The sequence below is a fragment of the Papio anubis genome, chromosome 17 (genome assembly GCF_008728515.1).
Source record: "Papio anubis isolate 15944 chromosome 17, Panubis1.0, whole genome shotgun sequence".
Taxonomy (NCBI): Eukaryota; Metazoa; Chordata; class Mammalia; order Primates; family Cercopithecidae; genus Papio; species Papio anubis.
In genome coordinates this window covers 37,517,273-37,539,299 of record NC_044992.1, presented here as the reverse complement: position 1 = coordinate 37,539,299, position 22,027 = coordinate 37,517,273, and the positions used below count along the sequence as shown (strand labels likewise).

Genomic DNA, 22,027 nt, shown 5'->3' with positions numbered 1-22,027 from the left:
CTTTACCATTATATAATGCCCTTCTTTGTCTTTTTTGATATTTGTTAAAGTCTGTTTTATCAGAGACTAGGATTGCAACACTTACTTTTTTTTTTTCCTTGGTAAATATTCCTCCATCCCTTTATTTTGAGCCTCAGTGTGTCTTTGCACTTGATATGGGTCTCCTGAATAGAGCACACCGATGGATCTTGACTCTTTATCCGATTTGCCCATCTTTGTCTTTTAACTGGGCATTTAGTCTGTTTACATTTAAGGTTAATATTGTTTTGTTTGAATTTGATCTTGTCATTATGATGCTAGCTGGTTATTTAGCCTGTTAGTTGATGCAGTTTCTTCATAGTGTCAATGGTCTTTACAATTTGGTATGTTTTGCAGTGGCTGATACCGGTTTTTCTTTTCCATATTTAGTGGTTCCTTCGGGAGCTCTTGTAAGGCAAGCCTGGTGGTGACAAAACCTCTCAGCATTTGCTTATCTGTAAAAGATTTTATTTCTCCTTCATTTATGAAGCTTAGTTTGGCTGTATATGAAATTCTGGGTTGAAAATTCTTTAAGAATGTTGAATATTGGCCCCCACTCTCTTCTGGCTTGTAAGGTTTCTGCCAAGAAATCTGCTGTTAGTCTGATGGGCTTTCCTTGGTGGGTAATCCGACCTTTTTCTCTGGCTGCCCTTAACATTTTTTCCTTCATCTCAACCTTGGTGAGTCTGACAATTATGTGTCTTCGAGTTGCTCTTCTTGAAGAGTATCTTTCTGATATTCTCTGTATTTCCTGAATTTGAATGTTGTCCTGTCTTGCTAGGTTGGGGAAGTTCTCCTGGATAATATCCTGAAGAGTGTTTTCCAACTTGGTTCCATTCTCTCTGTCACTTTCAGGCGCACCAATCAAACATAGGTTTGGTCTTTTCACATAGTCCCATATTTCTTGGAGACTTTGTTCATTCCTTTTCATTCTTTTTTCTCTAATCTTGTCATCATGCTTTATTTCATTAAGTTGATCTTCAATCTCTGATATCCTTTCTTCCGCTTGATCGATTTGGCTATCGATACTCATGTATGCTTCTTGAAGTTCTCGTGCTGTGTGTTTCAGCTCCATCAGGTCATTTATGTTCTTCTCTCAACTGGTTATTCTAGTTAGCATTTCCTCTAACCTTTTTCAAGGTTCTTAGCTTCCTTGTATTAGGTTAGAACATGCTCCTTTAGCTTGAAGGAGTTTGTTATTACCCACCTTCTGAAGCCTGCTTCTGTCAATTCATCAAACTCATTCTCCATCCAGTTTTGTTCCCTTGCTGGCGAGGAGTTGTGATCCTTTGGAGGATAAGAAGCGTTCTGGTTTTTGGAATTTTCAGCCTTTTTGCACTGGTTTTTCCTCATCTTCGTTTGATGTTGGCGACCTTTGGATGGTGTTTCTTTGTGGACATCCTTTTATTGGTGTTGATGCTATTCCTTTCTGTTTATTAGTTTTCCTTCTATCAGTCAGGCCCCTGTGCTGCAGGTCTGCTAGAATTTGCTGGAGGTCCACTCCAGACCCTATTTGCCTGGGTATCACCAGCGGAGGCTGCAGAACAACAAAGATTGCTGTCTGTTCCTTCCTCTGGAAGCTTCATCCCAGAGGGGCACCTGCCACATGCCAGCTGGAGCTCTCCTGTATGAGGTGTCTGTTGACCCCTTCTGGGAGGTGTTTCCCCATCAGGAGGCACGGGGGTCAGGGATCCACTTGAGGATGCAGTATGTCCCTTAATAGAGCTCAAGTGCTGTACTGGGAGATCCGTCACGCTCTTCAGAGCCAGCAGGCAGGAACATTTAAGTCTGCTGAAGCTGCGCCCACAGCCACCCCTTCCCCCAGGTGCTGCGTCCGAGGGAGATGGGAGTTTTATCTATAAGCCCCTGGCTGGGGCTGCTGCCTTTCTTTCAGAGATGCCCTGCCCAGAGAGGAGGAATCCAGAGAGGCAGTCGCTACAACGACTTTGCCCAGCTGTGCCAGTTCAAACTTCCTGGCAACTTTGTTTACACTCTGAGGGGAAAACCACCTACTCAAGCCTCAGTAATGGTGGACGCCCCTCCCCCAGCAAGCTCCAGCATCCCAGGTCAACTTCAGACTGCTGTGCTGGCAGCAAGAATTTCAAGACAATGGATCTTCGCTTGCTGGGCTCTGTGGGAGTGGGATCCGCTAGACCCCTTTGTTCCCTGGCTTCAGCCCCCTTTCCAGGGGAGTGAACGGTTCTGTCTTGCTGGTGTTCCAGGTGCCACTGGGGTGTGGAAAAAAACTCCTGCAGCTAGCTCAGTGCCCAAACAGCCTCCCAGTTTTGTTTTGAAACCCTGGACCCTGGTGGCACAGGTACCCAAGGTAATCTGGTCTCTGGGTTGCGAAGACTGTGGGAAAAGCATAGTATCTGGGCTGGAATGCACCGATCCTCATGGCACAGTCCCCTCATGGCTTTCCTTGGCTAGAGGAGGGAGTTCCCTGACCCCTTGCACTTCCTGGGTGAGGCAACCCCCCACCCTGCTTCTGCTCGCCCTCTGTGGGCTGCACCGACTGTCTAGCGAGTCCCAATAAGATAAGCTGGGTGCCTCAGTTGGAAATGCAGAAATCACCTGCCTTCTGCGTTGATCTCACTGGGAGCTGCAGACCAGAGCTGTTCCTATTCAGCCATCTTGCCAGTCATCAGTTGTGAATTCTTTATACATGTTTTAATTCATTCCTAATTGCCTTGTTGGACATTACTGATAATTAAATTCCCCCCCAAAATTTCGCTTTATTTACATAACCTATCAGTAGAAAGTTGAAAAAAATACATCCCCCATTGCTTTTACTGTCGATTTCAGAATTATAGTATTATTTTAATCTAAATTAATGCAAATAAAGGTATTTCAATTCATAATATAATTATTTATGAATTGGGAAATTGCATGCTTGTTGATTTGAAACCTTCATTTTTTAAAAGTGAAACAAAAAATGCTTAATTACCATGTGTATTGCCTAAGACTATTAATCATCTTTTAAGTTTTATTAATACTTTTAAGATATTGATTTTTTAAATAAACTCACTTTTTCAGAACAGTCGAGAAAAGGACTATACAGGTTATTTGAGTATTCTGATTATCTATCATATATGCCATATATACATTACAATTTTTCAAAAAATGTCAAGCATTTATTAATTATGAATATTTGTTGATTTATTGCTATGTACAAGGCACTATGATTGGTATTATAGTAGATACAAAGATGAATCAGATATACACCCTGACTTCAAGGATCTATCCATTTACAATGAGAATTAAAACTTCTATATGAGTATAATATAAACTGAACATGGTAAGGCCCCAGAAGAGTTCAAAGTGGTTATGGAACCTAAAGGATAGTCCATTAGTTTCCTATTGCTGCTGTACCAAATTGCCACAAACTCCATGTCTTTTTTTTTTTTTTTTTTTAATACGGAGTTTCACTCTTGTTGCCCAGACTGGAGTGCAGTGGCGCGATCTTAGCTCACTGCAAACTCCGCCTCCCGGGTTCAAGCAATTCTCCTGCCTTTGCCTCCTGGGTAGCTGGGATTACAGGCACCCGCCACCATGGCCAGCTAATTTTGTGTATTTTTAGTAGAGAAGAGGTTTCACCATGTTGGCCAGGCTGGTTTTGAACTCCTGGCCTCAATCAATCCACCCATCTTGGCCTCCCAAAGTGCTGGAATTACCCATGTGAGCCATAGCACCCAGCTGTCAATGTCTTAAAACAATACAAATGTATTATCTTACAGTTCTACAAGTCAGAAGTTCAAAATATGATTCACTGGACTAAAACCAGGGTGTCAGCAAAGCTGCATTCTCTTCTGAAGGCTCTAGGAAATACTCCATTTTCTTGCTTTTTCTAGCTTCCAGAGACTGCCCACATTCCTTGGCTCATGGCCTTTCCATCTTAAAAGCTAGCAGTGGTCAGTCAAGCCCTTCTCATGTCACATCATTCTGACACTGACTCTTCTTCTACCACTAGCTGCCACTTTGAAGGAGCCATAGATAATAAGTAAACAAAGGTGTAGTGTTCCAATAAAACTTTAATTCTAAGAACAGGCAGCAGGCCAGATTTGGCCCATGGCTATAGTTTTTTCAAGTCCTAGCCTAGCACGTAAATAATATTTTTTAAAGTAATGGTAAATAAGTCAGGACTTGGTTATAGACTGTCTTAAACACCTAGCAAAATGTTCTGGAGATTGTTTTTAGTAGACAGTAAAGAGCTAGTGATGGACTTTCAGCAAGAAATGAGTAGACTCATAACTGTACTTCAGGAAACTTTACCTGGCCAGCACTAGGGTATGAGGTAAAGAAGGGGAAGCAGCAATGTGAACAGGGAAGCTTTAACACTGGTGTAGATGCAGGTAATGGGAGCTTAAACTAGAATAGTCAAGAGGAAGGAAAATGGCACAGTAACTTCCTAACTTGTCACCCTACTTCCAGGTTTCCCTACAGTCTATTCTCTAGTAGCCTTCGATACATAAATTAGACCATGTCACTCCCCTGGTCAAAACTCTCCAATCATTTCCAATTACACTTAGAGTAAGATCCAAACTCTTTACCATTCCTTATGAAGACCTTCATTTTTGGCCCTAGCTAGCTGTCTAATCTCATTGTCTACCACTCTTCTCCTGCTTACTATATACCAGTCATATTAGTGTTTTTGTAGTTCTTTAAACATGCCAAACTTATTCCTAGCTCAAGGCCTTTGCATTTGCTATTTGATATAGTTTGGATATTTGTCCTCCCAAATCTCATGATGAAATGTAATCCCCAGTGTTGGAGGTGGGGCCTGGTGGGAGATGATTGGATCAGGAGAGTGAATTTCTCATGAATGGGTTAACACCATCGCGTTGGTGCTGTCCTCACGAGAGTACCTGAGTTCTCAAGAGATCTGTTTGTTTAAAAGTGTGCAGCACCTCCCACAAACTTATTCATGCTCTCACTGTGTGACATACCTGCTCCTGCTTTGCCTTCTGTCATAAGTAAAAGCTCCCTGAGGCCTCCCCAGAAGCCAAGCAGATGCTGGTGCCATGCTTGTATAGCCTACAGAATCGTGAACCAATTAAACTGTTTTTCTTTATAAATTTCCCAGCCTCAGGTATTCCTTTACAGCAACACGAGAATAGCCTAATACACTGTTCCACCTGCCTGGAATGGTATTCCTTCAGACCTTCACAAGACTCATGCTTTCATTTTATTCATGATTTTGTTGGGGTTTTTTGTTTGTTTGTTTGTTTTTTCTTAGAGATGATCTAAATCTGTCACCCAGGTTGCAGTGCAATAGCACTGTCATAGCTCTCTGCAGCTTCCAACTCCTGGGCTCAAGCTATTGTCCCACTATAGCCTCCCAGATAGCTAGGACTAGGTGCACATCACCACACCCAGCTAATTTTACTCTTTTTTTTTTTTTTTTTTTTTTTTTTAGCAATGGGGTCTTGCTAAGTTGCCCAGGCTGGCTCAAACTCCTGGCCTTAATTGATCCTCCCACCTCTGTCTCACAAAGTGCTGGTATTATAGGCAGGAGCCACAATATCCAGCTACAGGTCTCTGCTTTAATGTTGCAGAGGCTTTCTCTGATCAACTCCATCATCGCTACTACTCATTCTTGATCTTATTTTTCTAATAGGACTTATTGGCCACCTGAAATTGTGTCTTCTCACTAGAATATAAGCTTCAGGAAGGCAAGATCCTCACTTGTCTTACTGCGGTAGCCTCGGAATTTACTACAGTAGTTATTCAACAAGTATTTAACAACTAAATGAATAATATTGCAGAGGTCGATTATATAAGACTAAACAACAATTGACAAGAGAAACAAGGGCAAAGAGTAAAAATGACACTGGATTTTTGGGCCTGGATTATTGGAGGTTGGTAGAACCATTAAAAATCAAGGAGCTCAGCAGGAAAGACAGATCTGGGAGATTAGAGTGAGGGAAGTTCCATATTAGACATCATGAGATGCTTGAGATGCCAGCTGACATCAAGAAAGAGATTGGGAGAAATGTCAGTATTTGGAGATGTTGTTTGGGGGATTCTTCATGTCATTTTGATGGTTGAAACCCTAATATTGTAGAGAAAGGATATAACAGGAGTGGGAAGAGAACTCATTTGGGACAGTTCGGAGGAGGAAGAGGGGCCAGATGGGGAGGAGTCAGGACGATAGGGTCAAATGAAGAGTAGATGACTGGGAAGAGAGGAAACCCATGGAGAAGGGAATTTCAAAGAAGGAGTGAGAAATGCTGATAACAAGTGGACAACATGTGAAAAAAAGGTTGGCTGAAATTGTAAAGATTTGTGACCTTTCGAGGAGAAATTTCAGTAGATTGGTGAGGGCACAAATACAATTTACTCCAACACCATTTTGAATGTCAATTTAATCATTCTTTTATGATTCATATGGCATTTCAGTACCTCTTAGGACCTCTTGGTCATTTCATAAATATCGGTTATGTAACACTGCAGTTTAAAAGATATAGGATTAAGGAAAAAGGTATAGGATATTGTGTATTGAAAATTTGCTAGGAGAGTAGATTTTAGGTGCTCTTACCACACACACACACAAGGTAGCTATAGAAGGTGATGGCTATATTAATTTGCTTACTTGTAGTAATCATTTCACCATGTATTTGTATACCAAAACATCATGTTGTACACTTTAAATACATACAATAAAAATGCATTAAAAGAAAAAAGGTATGGGAAATTCCACTGAATCTATACTGATCCTGTAACATATGTTAAAAGTTACTTAATTTGGACAAATTCCTGCTTATGCCCAGATTTCTGTGACTTTCTAGTGAGATGTGCTCTGATAGCTGTCATCGAAGTGTGGTTTAACTGTATGCATAGTTTTTCTAAATTGAGAAGTGCTATCATAAGAGGGAAAATGTTAGTTAGGCCAGCAATATTTTTATTTTATTTTCTGCTGATATAAAAAAAAAAGTGTTAAACTTTATTTTTGTTATTTTGAAAAGACCTGAAGAGAATGAATAAGCCGGAAAAATTGCTCATAACCCACCACGGAGAGGCAATCGTCATTTACATTTTGGCCTAATTACTTTTAGTCCTTTTCTAACTTGCTAACACTTTTGTGTGTTGTTTGTTTGTTTGGGTTTGGGTTTTTTGGTGTTTTTTGTTTTTCGTATAATGAAAGAAGCAGCATATAGTGGCTAACAGCATGGGCTCAAGAACAATATTACCCGTGTTCAAATCCTACCTCTGCCTCCTACAAGCAACATAATCTTTGCAACTTTCTTGCCTTCTCTGTACTTCATTTTCCTCACCTATGAAATGGAAGAACAACTGATTTTGTATAAGCTTATTCGTTCTAGTATCCAGTATCCAAAACAGAGTTGATCCTATACTCTTTCCACCTTTCCAATCTTATTTATTCTGTTTTTTCCCTTAACTGGCGCTCATTTGGAAGGCTTCTTACCTCTTTTATCATTTTATCTGTCATTCTCTTGATGTCCTGTAGTTCTGTCATTTTCACTTATTTGCAAATATTGTTTACAAATATAATCTAGGTTGGAAGCCAACCTTACTCCTGGAAACTGAACTAATATGAGAAACTGAGGAACCCAATTGAGAATTATACTTGTCTATAATGGCCTTAAATTTGCATTGCACTGTGCTCTCACATTTAAGTCAAATATGGCCTGGATCTGTTCTAAAAGAAAACAGGATAATAAACTAAGTAAAGTGCTTGATTGTCTGTATCAGAGTTATTATCCTAGAAAGCCATTTACCATACAGTGATAATCAAGCGACTGGATGGGCTGTTAACAGTAGTATGTCCCTTAGGGCACAACATTACAACTGTGTGTGCTATGTGCAGACTATGATGACAGAAAAGTTTCTAAGTTGAGGCTAACTGTGAACTATTGAAGTAATCAAGATTCCTATGGAAAACAGTTTCTTCTTTTCTTTATTTCAGAAAAGGCTTAACATTTAAGTATCTTTAATAAAGGGGTAGGAAGGAAGATCATCTTGTTAGCCTTTTGGTTAAAGTCATTGGTCAAGTAGCATCAAGGCAGAACATGGTCATAAAAGATAGAATACCTTCCCTCTTAGCTTCATGACTGAAAACAAAAAGAAGCCCTCAGTTCTTCCCGTTGAACACAATGGGCCCTTTGCTATGACAATCACAGTTCCCATATTTCCCAGAGCCAACCTTGATTTCATATGTTTTGGCACTCTTGCAATTACTCTCCTGAACTGGAGCTCAGAAAAATATAATTGAAGTACATATCATATCCTTTCTTTGTGAGCAAGTTTGTTGTTGACCATATCCTTTATTGAAAATGTCTTTGCCCTGTCCTAATACTGTAATGTAAGTTGTTATTCAAAAGTGGATCTGTCTTTATTGATAAGGTGCTGATAAGGTTCTGTGAAGTGTATTGATGTACTTTGGTTTGGAGAGTTATTAAAATGTAATATGCTATTGTTTTATTGCTTGAGTAAATGGCGAATTGACATTAACTTAAGGAAACAGACCACTGTAGGTTTTTCTAAGTATCTTGCAGTAAATCAACCTCCAAAGACTTCCTTAGGAAGCACATTGACTCTTTAAAAAAATATAAGTGCAACACATGATCATAGTTCTAAAACTGCCTAGCTCTTTTTTTAATCCAAAGATAAGAAACATATATCATTATAGAATATGACTTTCTGTAGATTTAGAGAAAAAGCTCGCATGTTTCTAATCTAATCAATCTTATAGTTCTTTGCATGTTTTCATTTGTTCAGGGTTGACTAAGAGGATGGTTGCATTTGTGTAACAACTTGCCTTAGCTCATCTTAAGTTTTCTTCTAAAGAGCGTGTAATTATTTACTGCTTCCCAAATAGAAGCACAGATTTTATTCATGTATTTTCTGAATTTTTAACTATACCCTCTTTTTTATTCTTTGGAGTAAACCTTTGTTTGATTTTTCTTTAATAAAATGCAGTGATACAATTATTGCAAAATGTTTACTGGCATATTTTACTCTGTAACCCAGTCACAGTTTAAAGCAATAATTCCTCAGCAAAATTCTTCCAATAGTGAATCTGAAGCTTAAAATTTAAGGCAAGTGCAAACGAATGCAGAACTGAATGATAGGAACATTTGCTATGATATAGAGATGTCATCCTCCAGCATCTAGGGTTATTTTTCAAATGTACAATTCAGGATTCAAAGCTGAACTAAATTTGACTAATCAGACATGATTTATGTTCTAGATTTAACCATGGTTGGAAATGACAGAGTAAGACTTTACCTTCCAATTCTTTTCTGAATTGTTGAAGGAGGTCGGAGTTTGGTTTAAGACTTGGTAACCCAGTATAGGTGTAAAGACAAACTCTAGGGAATGGTGCCTTATTTGATTGCTTGTATTTTAACTGAAATATCTGAGCTACTTATGTCTCAAGGACTGAAAAGCTTAATGAAACATACACATTTATAAACATATATTTTTAATACTCAAAGGAAATATTGCCACTTCCCAAAGACCTGATAAATGTACTCAAATCATTGCTATGGAGCATGTTTGCATTTGGGAATGTAACTTAAATGTTTTATCTTTGAAATATGTTTTTGGTGTTTGTGTTATTTCTGAATACCATTAGTGCCTAAATCACAACACACATATATATTTACCATAATATCACATTCAGAAAACCACAAAGGCAAGCAAACCTTTTAGAACATACCAGGCGTCTCTTCTATGTAGTTGCTGACTTGCCATGTGACATGCCAAATTTCCCCATTTTTAACTCTACTGCTGCCCAATGATGCTACAGACTCTCAATTGGTATTTAAAACAGTTTTGGGATTTCCAGCTTAAAGATTTCACAGAAGCACAAATTTCAGTGTCTGGCTTTCTGTCTAGTGGTTACCCTTAGTACACACTGAATGTAAATTTCCTTGTATATAACTGTAACATGTTAAGACTGTGAAGAGATCAAAAAGGATAATTATGTGACAGTTACAACTGTCGTATAAGTTAACCAAATGCAATTTCAAAGCAGGCAATTGTTAAGTTTTGTTTAAACATGATGATCATATTTGAATGGAAGCTGAAAAAACATTGGGCCTTTGTGCTCTTCTGTTATAGCAGGGCTCTGTTATGTGACCTAGATTTCAAATCTCTGTAGTATTTCCTGTAGAAAACCAATGTATTCCCTCTCTGCACACCTACCACTAATAATAAAATGAGCCAGCTACATAGAGGCACTATTTGTGTAAAGTTTTTAATGAAACCTTTTATTGATGAAAAACAAGTAGATAGTGCTATAATACTGCAGATGAGTTAATAAGATAAGCATAATTAAGAATCCTTCTAGAAGGAAATTTCTCAGGAGGTAAATATTTAAAGATTTACTCTTAAATTTTTTTTAAATAATAATATGCTTTTGTGTGTACATGAATTCCTTATCTGTTTCTAATGTAATCTTGAAATTCTTCGTAGGCAAAAACTGTGACTCTGACATTTTGCTAAGCAATTTTTTTAATCTATCGTCTCTTAGAAGAGTCTTTCCTGCTATTAAAATCTACCATATGATCTCATTTTGTAATGGGTATTCAAGCTATGGAAGGAGAACAGCTGTCCATTTCTATTACATGTCAAGTGATATGACAGATTTCAGCCTTTCCTCTCTCTCAACCATTAGTGTAAAAGACGAGTTGTAAATTTTTTTCTCTATAGCCCATTCAGGTTTTGATGATGACCAAAGGTCTTAGGCTACCATTGTGCCATAATGTTACTGTTAGGAAATTGGATCAATTCCAGGTCATTTGACTGAACACACATCACATGATCAAGGCATCCCAATACCCTGACTTTGACTAAATAGCACAGCTCTCATTTAAAGTTATGTATCTTTGAGAAACATAAGTCTACCCAAATTTGCTGCACTAATCGAAAAACAATAATAATAATAATTTCAGCTGTATCTAAAATAACTTTGAACATCTGCTTTATATGTGAAAAACTGATCTAGCTATTTCTAAAGGTACAGATGTTTACATCGTGTGGGCAAAACAACTGAATGATGGACAGAATGTTTTTAGCATTTATTTGAATTGTTGCCGTAGTCTCAGAACATTAGTGTAAAACAGTCTCCTTTACGTTCTGTTCTCTCCCTCAGTCATATCATCACTTCTGCTCCCTTCCTTTCACCAACAGATATTGACTGAGTATCTATGTGTCAGACACCGTATTGAATAAGGAATAAAACAGACACAGTCTTCCTGGAACATTTGCTTTTTAGGGAATAACTGGACATTTTTGTAAAAGTTTACTGACATAATTACAAATAGTGGTAAGTGTTCTAGGGAGTAAAACTAAAACACTACTCATTTATTCAGCAAACATTTTTGAGGGCCTATGATATCTCATGCATTTTGGTAGGCCCATAGTATACAAGGATGGATGAAACAGGCACGATCCCTACCTTTATAGAACTTATGGTTTAAGTTGGGAAAGCAGACAATAAACAGGAAAATCAATATATTTGTAATTTCAAACTGAGAAAGTGGTGTGACTGTAGTGAATATGTTGCTCTGGTAGAAATGAAGGGAGGACAAGAAAAGTCTGTCTTCATAGTAAGATTTAAGTTAAGATTTGAAAGATGAGTAGGAGCCAACCATCTAATGAGTTAAGGAGAAAGCATTCCAGACTGACGCAAAGAGTTGCCTACTCAAAGAAATGAAAGGAGGCCAGAACAGATTTACTTAGTATAACGAGGAGGATTGCAGACAGGATCAGCTTTTGAGAAATAAATTAAAACTTAACTTTGGAAAAAATTAAGTATAAGTTGCCTGTGAAACATTTAAGTCAAGATGTTATTGGCAAGTTGTTTATACCAGTCTGGAGTCAAAAGAAAGGGCTGGGCTGGAGAAATAAATTTAAGAGTCTTTAGCATATATATGGTTTTTAAAGCTATGAAAATGGTGAGATCATCTAGGAGGAAAGTACATGTAGGGAAATAAAGAGTATCCAAGACTTAACACTAGGAACTTTTAGAGGTCTATTGAAAGAAGAAACTGAACTAAAAAGGAGTGGTCAGAAAGATAGAAGGAAAATTAGGCAAATGTAGCATTATAGAAACCAAGAAAAATGGCTTTAAATACATATGCTTTTCAGTAGTTAACTGTCCTGATAGTGCTTTTTTAAAATTTTCTCAATAAATTATAAAAGACTCCATCACCATCAGTATTTTTTTTTTTAGAACCACTTTCTCCAAAAAGTGGAAGCTGTATTAACTGATCTCTATTTTTAACCCACTTACCAGATTAGCCAACTCATCCATTCTCTCTAAAAAGCACATTGATGCCCATGGGCAATGTCGACTTGTGCCTAAGAAGCCTCTCCCTGGTACTACCATGTACTTAAACTGCTACTAGTTAAAATATATATAATTTTATTTTCAAAAAGTTGATGCCACTTGTGCTTATTACAGTTACACGAATGTGAAAAGAAAAAATTGTTTCTACAAAAACTAAGTAGAATGCATCTGATGATGGTGAGTTAATACTATTGATAGATTGCAAAGAAGTCATCTGTGAAAGACTGGGAGAAAATTATAGAAGTCTAGAAGGATTCTGCCCTTGGATTATTTTATAACCACTCTTAATTCTTAATCCACTTTAAAGAAACCCCACCTGGAAGTGATAGCTGATATATTTTTAGTATGATTTCTGAACAATACAAGAACCGTAGAACTAGAAGAACAATACAGAACCCTAATCAGAAGTCAGTCAACAAAGACAAGACTTTGGCCAATAAAGATTGGCAAATGAATATATATTTATATGTTTTGATTTAAAATAAAATATATAAGTATATAAAATAAAAATATATCCATAAGTATATGACACTTTTGACAGTAAATCTTCTACTGTATCTAATACAGATAAACTTTAACTCAGTTTATGTTCTTTACCAAAATGTATTAATAAGTTATCATTGAATAAATGAAATCTTACAATATTAGTTAATCCCTTGTCTTTTATGCTTCTGATATTTAAATGCCTCAAACAAAAAAAAAATGAGTCTTTGGATATTTTGAATTTTCTAACCATATGCATGTTGTGTTTCCATAGCTAGCCTTTGTATTTATTTTTGCTTTAATTATACGGAAAATGTTTTAAAATGTATTTGATGACACATCACATAAAATCATTATAATCTCACTTTTATTGTTAACATATAGCCATAGTTAAGGTTACTAAAGTGTACCTCTCAAATAGAAAATATTGTAAGTTAAAGGTGTTCTTCCCCTTATTTTTGAAATCCTCTTTAAACTTAATTTCAAGCCTTTCCAAAGATGCTTAGAGGACATGAGAAAGAGTGATTTTTAATACTGCTACCTTTTAAATGTCAGTCTTTATTCTTCTATAAATTTAGCTGTAAGCATTTGTTTTTTTATCAATAATATTTTCAAATTAAAATTCCATATTTAATAGTCTAATTGTTAGTGAGCCGTATGGGATGGCAAGTGAGCCCACATCAGCCACTATAAAATGGGGTAGGTAACAAATTAGAGGAAGATTTTACATGTTCACACAAATGTTAGATAGCCAAATACAGTGTTGGTAGTACCTACCTATAAATAATTACATTCCATTCTATTATGCATTTCTTAGGAGGCAGCTTCCTGCCAGAAATATGTACACTGCTTCAAGACATGATTATTATGTCTAGCATCAGAAGTCTCAGGTCATCAGATAGGAAAAATAGGAAGACAAATTTTGGCTCAATTGTGAGCAAGTATCTTGGACAATTAGACCCATTCAAAAACGTGAAGCTCTGAGTTTACCATCATTATAAACAGAGCCTGGAGAAATCACAAAAGACTTGTAGATATACTGGGTAAAAATGGAACTTCTGAAATCTTTTCTAAATGGCTGCTGCAGAGCACTGAGCATTTTGTGCAATAAGCAGAGGTCAAGGGAGTACATTGGGGACTGAAATCCAGCCCTTGCTCTGTTCACCCCACTGGATGCTCTGGTACAGGACTGTGTTTCCTAGAAGAAAGAGTGTTTTTTTTTTTTCTTTATTTTAGTAATTTGCACAGAAGGAATATTAGCCCTACACGTTCCATGCCCTCAGAGTTGCATCAGCTCAAAGGAGGCACTATTTTCTAGCCCTTGCACATGGAAGGAGTGCCATTTTCAACACATAATGGAAATTATTTTTTTTTTAGTTTTTGCCACATAAACATAGGCTAGCAGTGGCCCTGTGTTTGTACATGCTGGGTTTTCCTCTCATTTCCTTCCTTCTAACACTAAGCAAATGAAATGAATTAAATATTCAACTCAGAAAATAATTTTTCAGAACCTAGTATGACTGAGGAAGATTCAGTACCCTCAAAGAGCTAGCAGTCTGTGAGAAGAGAGGAGTAGAAGAGTTGTGCAAATTCTTGTAATGCAAAGTTTAAGATATTAAGTATTTTATGAATGGTACAAAGTGCTGATAGCTCAGAGAAATGAGAAAAAAATATTTTAAAGTCAAGAAAGCATTTATAGAGAATGAAACATTTAATATTTGACTCTGAGAAAATTTGAATGGCAGTGATGGAACCAAAGTGAGGTTGGGGTGAATGGGAGATAAAGGAAAACTGTCATAATTGAAAAACACAGAGAGAGAGATGAGATGCAAGATTGAAACATCTCATTATGTCATTATAAGCAACCACAATCTTGAGAAAATGTCTCAGTGTGAATTATTAACTATGTCCCCAATTGCACTGATACCCTAGAATCCCCAGGGTCTCCAGCATACTCATTTCAACAAACCTGGTAACCTTAATATCTTAATTAACCTTAATCCACTCTTCTGTTGTCTTTTTGTTTTTGTTTTTGTAATCTATGGCAGACTTGGTGTTTTGCCCTAGCCAGCCTGTTGCATTAGAAACTGTAAAGTCAGACAGTTGCCCTCTCAGGGGTAGCCTGCCTCACAGAGTGGCCACCCACCCCAGTTCTAGTCAATGAGATGTCAAGTCAAGTCTGCTTAGAAACTTCTGCTTGGGGAAACTTTTAATTAATGGATAAGGACATGTGGAGCTGGGACCACCTCTTTTTCCGTCCTGCCTTCAATACGAATATGTTGCCTATATAGCTCTGGGGGCTTTTTGGCCCCCACAAGACAAAATGTGTAGGGATGAGCCACTTACACCCGAAGGATACTAGAATAGAAAGATGAAAAACTTTATGCTATTGTCTAGCAACCTCTAGGCTCCTTAAAAATAAATACCTATTTGTTTTCCCAGCTACTTGGGTTATCTGTCATTTTCAACCAAAATCATTCCTAACTAATATGCCACGTATTTTTCTGAATCCCTCCAGACAGTATTGATTTTTTTTAAATGTTGAAGATGTTTTACTTCTTGGAATGTAAATCCTCAACAAACTGTTGTTAAACATTTATTACGCACCAAAGCCTGAGCTGTGTACCAGAAAATGACACAAAGATGGATAAAACATGGTCATTGTCCACAATCATGTTTTCCACAGAAGAGTGTTAAGTGCTGTGATAGAAACTGGTACAAACCACAGAAGTACCATAGAGGAGGGGAAGATGAAGTCTGCCAAAGAAATTAGGAGAGTATGCACAGAGGAGCTGATTCTAGATGGATAAGCAGAAGCTCACAAGGCAGATGAAAAGGAAGAGTAACTCTGGGCAGAGATAAATGAAGGAATGGAGTCTGTATTGTACAAATGCAGAGATAAATGAAGGAATGTGCTCTATACTGGCAAAAGCAAAAAGTTGAGTTGGAACATTTTATGTTTACTTTATATCAGATATGGCTATATTTAAAAATGAATGCAGATTTTACTCCATGCAGTTAATTTTATAATTAATAGAAAGCAGTATATTTAAATTCCATCTAGTTTGAATTTATAAAAATTATAACAAGAAGCACTCAAAAGTTTAGATTGTCATTTTACATATTGAGATATGTGTGTATGTGGGTTAATGTATGACTTCCAAAGCAGATTAAAATATTAAAATTATAAGGGGATTACTTACAGTAAAAGAAGAAACTTTTAAGTGCCTTTGAAGCACTCTTTTATAAATACTTAAAGTTTTGAGTTACAAGTATTTTATCCAGTCATTAAAATATATCCTTAAAGAACATTATCTCAAATCAAAGTGTACTTAAAAGTAGAAAACTAAATTTTTTAATTAGAAAATCTTTTAGAGATTTTGCTAATTCCTCCCTTGTTTTATTCACATTTATGGGAATTTATGTTCCTTGTAAATGTGTTATCCCTCTCCTTTTATGTTATCAGTTAAAGCAGACACACAATTTTAAGAAGAAAGGTATGCTCAAATTTTAATCTCAAAACTTGCTTTGCCCAGAGAACCCCAAGATCTAACCTAGTAGTTAGATAAGTTCTTGCCAAAGTACTTTTCGTATCAGGATCCCTAAATATAGCAGCTTTTGTGTGTGTGTGTGTCCAGTAATTTGTTAAGATTATTCAATGAAGGGGAAAATGTAAGGGAAGAGGTAGCAGAATTGGTGCCTGGCTTACTTGGAATGATTGACCGCATCAGTCAAACCAAACCAATATGTCAAAATAAAAATGGACTATTTATAATTGCATGCAGGTTTTTATCCTGAATTAATCAGAAATTACTATCACTGGTCAAATGAGAGATAATTGTCATATTTCTTAGCTTCTTGTTATATAGGTTTCTTTACTAAGTACTGCCAGACAAAGAGAAGAGATAAAAGAGTTGCAGTGTAGAAATTAAATATTGTGTTCTAATGTTACAATAATGGACTATACCTGACTGCAACAGTAAGCAGCAATGAACAACAACAACAACAACAAATATAAAAGAATAGGATGGGCCCGGCGCGGTGGCTCACGCCTGTAATCCCAGCACTTTGGGAGGCCGAGGCAGGCGGATCACAAGGTGAGGAGATCAAGACCATCCTGGTTAACACAGTGAAACCCCATCTCTACTAAAAATACAAAAAATTAACTGGGCATGGTGGTGGGCACCTGTAGTCCCAGCTACTCGGGAGGCTGAGGCAGGAGAATCATTTGAACCCAGGAGGCAGAGGCTGCAGTGAGCTGAGATCATGCCACTGCACTCCAGCCTGGTGATGAAGAGAGACTCAGTCTCAAAAAAAAAAAAAAAAGAATAAGATAATATGAGAAATATGACTTGAAACTCTAATGCAGAATACAGTTCTAACTGTACTTAACACCTCCTAATTTCTATTAATACCTTTTATTTGATAATGATTGGTTGCTATAAATCTAGGCTATGCTGGATTGTGTCAGCCTAAGATGTGACAAGAAGGTCCCAGGCCAGTCACCACGGAAAGATCTTATCAAGAGTGTTTAGGTAAAAAGGGCAGTGAGGCCCCATGATATCATTAGAAGAAATAGGAAAACAACATTATGTGGGGACCTAAGAGAATGAGATGGAGGTCCAAATAAGACAGGCTGTGAGGTCAGAAGGTGTGGAAATCAAGAAAAGATGAGCAGAGGTTCATGGTGGATCAGAAAGCTTAGTCTGCAAATAAAGGATATGTATTCAGGCCTTACTTTTGCATGGTACCTGTTTACATGCTGTTTTGGAAGCCTTGACCCTTTAAAGGCATTTGCAGAATAGACTGTGATATTTATTAATAGTTGTATATAAATATTTTAAAAATAAAGTGGGGAATACAACGAGATTAAATTGTTTTAGAAACACTGTTGCCTTCCAGCCTCACAACAGATCTGCTTCGAGTGCCACATTTATCCTTCAAATTTTATTTTTTACTGCATTGATTGGTAGATTTTGTTTTTCTGAGTTCAAGCTCTTTTACAGAAGAATGAGTTTACCTTTACGGTGTAGTCAGACTGAAGTAATTCTGTCAAGTAAGCTGATTTAACAGTGTGCAAAATTTGGATCCATTTTTATGGCTGTATTTGCTCAGGCTGCCATAACAAAATATCACAGCCTGAGAGGCTTAAACAACAAAAATTTGTTTCTCACAATTCTGGAGACTACAAGTCCAAGATCAAGGTGGTGGCAAGGTAAGCTTCATTTGAGGCCTCTTCTCTTGGCTTGTAGATGACTGCCATCTTGCTGTGTCTTCACATGACCCCTTCTTTGTACATACACACAGAGGAAGGGTGGAGTGGGTCTTCTCTCTGCTCTTCTGAAGACACTAACTTTATGGAATCAGGGCCCTACTCTTTATGACCTCATTTAACCTTATTACTTCCTTAAAGGCCACACCTACAAACGCAGCCATATAGCAGGAGTGAGAGCTTCACAATAAGAATTTTTAGAGGACACAAACATTCAGTTTATACCAATACTAAACTGTTAAGCAGGTGGTAATTAATAATTGAGAGTTACATAATGAATGGGCAAAAACTGGAAGCATTCCCTTTGAAAACTGGCACAAGACAGGGATGCCCTCTCTCACCACTCCTATTAAACATAGTGTTGGAATATCTGGCCAGGGCAATCAGGCGGGAGAAAGAAATAAAGGGTATTCAGTTAGGAAAAGAGGAAGTCAGATTGTCCCTGTTTGCACATGACATGATTGTATATTTAGAAAACCCCATTGTCTCAGCCCAAAATCTCCTTAAGCTGATAAGCAACTTCAGCAAAGTCTCAGGATACAAAATCAATATGCAAAAATTACAAGCATTCCTATACCCCAATAACAGACAGAGAGCCAAATCATGAAGGAACTCCCATTCACAACTGCTTCAAAGAGAATAAAATACCTAGGAATCCAACTTACAAGAGATGTGAAGGACCTCTTCAAGGAGAACTACAAACCACTGCTCAGTGAAATAGAAGAGGACACAAACAAATGGAAGAACATTTCATGCTCATGGATAGGAAGAATCAATATCATGAAAATGGCCATACTGCCCAAGGTAATTTATAGATTCAATGCCATCCCCATCAAGCTACCAATGACTGTCTTCACAGAATTGGAAAAAACTACTTTAAAGTTCATATGGAACCAAAAAAGAGCCCACATTGCCAAAACAATCCTAAGCCAAAAGAATAAAGCTGGAGGCATCACACTACCTGATTTCAAACTATACTACAAGGCTACAGTAACCAAAACAGCATGGTACTGGTACCAAAACAGCATGGTACTGGTACCAAAACAGAGGTATAGATCAATGGAACAAAATAGAGCCCTCAGAAATAATACCACACATCTACAACCATCTGATCTTTGACAAACCTGACAAAACAAGAAATGCGGAAAGGATTCCCTATTTAATAAATGGTGCTGAGAAAGCTGGCTAGCCATATGTAGAAAGCTGAAACTGGATCCCTTCCTTACACCTTATACTAAAATTAATTCAAGATGGATTAAAGACTTAAATATTAGACCTAAAACCATAAAAACCCTAGAAGAAAACCTAGGCAATACCATTCAGGACATAGGCATGGTTAAGGACTTCATGTCTGTAACACTGAAAGCAATGGCAACAAAAGTCAAAATTGACAAATGGGATCTAATTAAACTAAAGAACTTCTGCACAGTGAAAGAAACTACCATCAGAGTGAACAGGCAACCTACAGAGTGGGAGAAAATTTTTGCAATCTACCCATCTGATAATATCCAGAATCTACAAAGAACTTAAACAAATTTACAAGAAAAAAATCAAACAACCCCATCAAAAAGTGGACAAAGGATATGAACAGACAATTCTCAGAAGAAGACATTTATGCAGCCAACAGACACATGAAAAAATGCTCATCATCACTGGTCATCAGAGAAATGCAAATCAACACCACAATGAGATACCAAATCAACACCACAATGAAATACCATCTCAAACCTGTTAGAATGGTGATCATTAAAATGTCAGGAAGCAACAGGTGCTGGAGAGGATGTGGAGAAATAGGAACATTGTTATGCTGTTGGTGGGACTGTAAACTAGTTCAACCATTATGGAAGACAGTGTGGCAATTTCTCAAGGATCTAGAACTAGAAATACCATTCAACCCAGCCATCCCATTACTGGATATATACCCAAAGGATTATAAAAATCATGCTGCTATAAAGATACATGCACACGTATGTTTATTGCGGCACTATTCACAATAGCAAAGACTTGGAACCAACCCAAATGTCCATCAGTGATAGACTGGATTAAGAAAATGTGGCACATGTACACCATGGAATACTATGCAACCATAAAAAAGGATGAGCTCATGTCCTTTGTAGGGACATGGATGCAGCAGGAAACCATCATTCTCAGCAAACTATAGCAAGGACAGAAAAACAAACACCACATATTCTCACTCATAGGTGAGAATTGAACAATGAGAACACTTGGACACAGTGTGGGGAACATCACACACTGGGGCCTATCGTGGGGTGGGGGGAGTTGGGAGGGATCGCATTAGGAGATATACCTAATATAAATGACGAGTTAACGGGTGCAGCACACCAACATGGCACATGTATACATATGTATCAAACCTGCACGTTGTGCACATGTACCCTAGAACTTAAAGTATAATAATAAAAAAAAAGAAAAACAAAACAAAAATAATTGAGAGTTAATGTACAATTTATTTACATGTGAAAGAAAGGTCTGAGTGCAGCATTTTACACTCTGCACAGAAGCTGCTCTTTTCATTCAGCATTATTGCAGAACGGCATAGTGGATGATCACTAAAGTAGAAGTTAGATTACTATCTTTTCCTCTAATTGACTCTATGACAAAGCTCTGTAACCATTTTTGGTGTCAGTATCCAATTTATAACATAAGACAATTAGAGGATTTCTAAGATCTCTTTTCACTCAAAAATTCTAAGCATCTGAGAGTTCCACTTCCAGTAAGGCTAAGTAAGTTCCTGACAGACTAACCATCCTGCAGAAACCTATTGTAAACCCTGGACAAAATACAAAAAAAAAAAAAAAAAGATTGAAGCTTCTGAAAAGTGAATATGACCAGGCAAATTCTGGAGATCAGTCAAAACTTGGAAGAAGGACCCAACATAGGATAAGTTTCCTGTTTGTTCTACTTTTAGATTGATGGTAGGACCCAGGGCTGGGATTAGGGTAAGGCAACAAGGTACCCTGGGTGCACCTCCCTCTTAAGGAGGCTCAGTCTCAGGTAGTGACCCTGCACTTGCATGAGCCTGAGGGAGGGTGCCTCCTTAAATTTTCTATGTAGACACTGCTTGCCTCACTCTAGTCCAAACCCTAGCAGGAGTGGTAAAACTGATAACTTGCAGTCTTTCTGGCCTATAGAACTAGCATATGAAGTTTGGAACAACTGGAAAGGCAGAGGGGAAATCCCAGAAAGAAGAGCACTGGAGACAGAGACCCCCAAATTCTGCATGTAAACTCTGTCCAAGCTTCTGGGTCTGACCCCAAACTGCACAAATATAGGGCACATTGCAAACAGCCCAGCAAAGGAGGATGGGGAGGGAAACTGAACTGAGGTTTTAGGTGCTGCCTAAGAAATAGAACTTATTGCTTGAGTCCGACCAACTAGATGCCCTGCCAAAACAAAAAGATTAACATTCTTCACAGTAGTGTAACAGAATCCAGAGTTTTTACAGTATAATGTTTATAATTTCCAGAAAACAATCCCAAATTACTCAGTGTGAAAATAAAAACAGGAAAATGTAACTTATTCTCAAGAGAAAAAACAGTCAACAGATGCCAACCTCCAAAAGACCAGATGTTGAAATAAGGACTAAAGTGTTGTTATACCTACGTGCAATGAGGTGAAGGAAAACATGTTCATAATGAATGGAAAGAGAAGATCTCTAAGCAGAGAAATAGAAATAATTTTGTAAAACTAAATGGAAATGCTAAAAGTATGATACCTTTTAAAAAATCAGAACAGTGGCTGCCTCTTGGGGCATGGAAATAGAAATCAACAGGAACGGGATATTTCTGGGGTGGTGGTGATATTCTATATCATGATTGGGGTTGGGGTTACACAGGTGTAGGCATTTGTGACAATTCAGTAAATATACACTTAAGATTTTTACATTTCATTGAAGCAAATTTTACATCAAAAGA

The 22,027-nt window shown here is 37.5% G+C and overlaps 1 protein-coding gene and 1 long non-coding RNA gene across 5 annotated transcripts in view; one reads left to right on the top strand and one right to left on the bottom strand.

Annotated features, from left to right (window-relative positions):
• LOC108582645 overlaps positions 1–17,941 on the bottom strand; it is a 93,817-nt gene extending 75,876 nt beyond the window's left edge. The window contains exon 1 of the long non-coding RNA XR_001896359.3: positions 17,841–17,941. This is a non-coding gene — a long non-coding RNA (uncharacterized LOC108582645). The remainder of the gene's footprint in view (positions 1–17,840) is intronic.
• The window catches only part of STXBP4 (syntaxin binding protein 4), a 194,643-nt gene that overhangs the window by 135,167 nt on the left and 37,449 nt on the right, over positions 1–22,027 (top strand). The gene's annotated exons all lie outside the window — the stretch shown is intronic.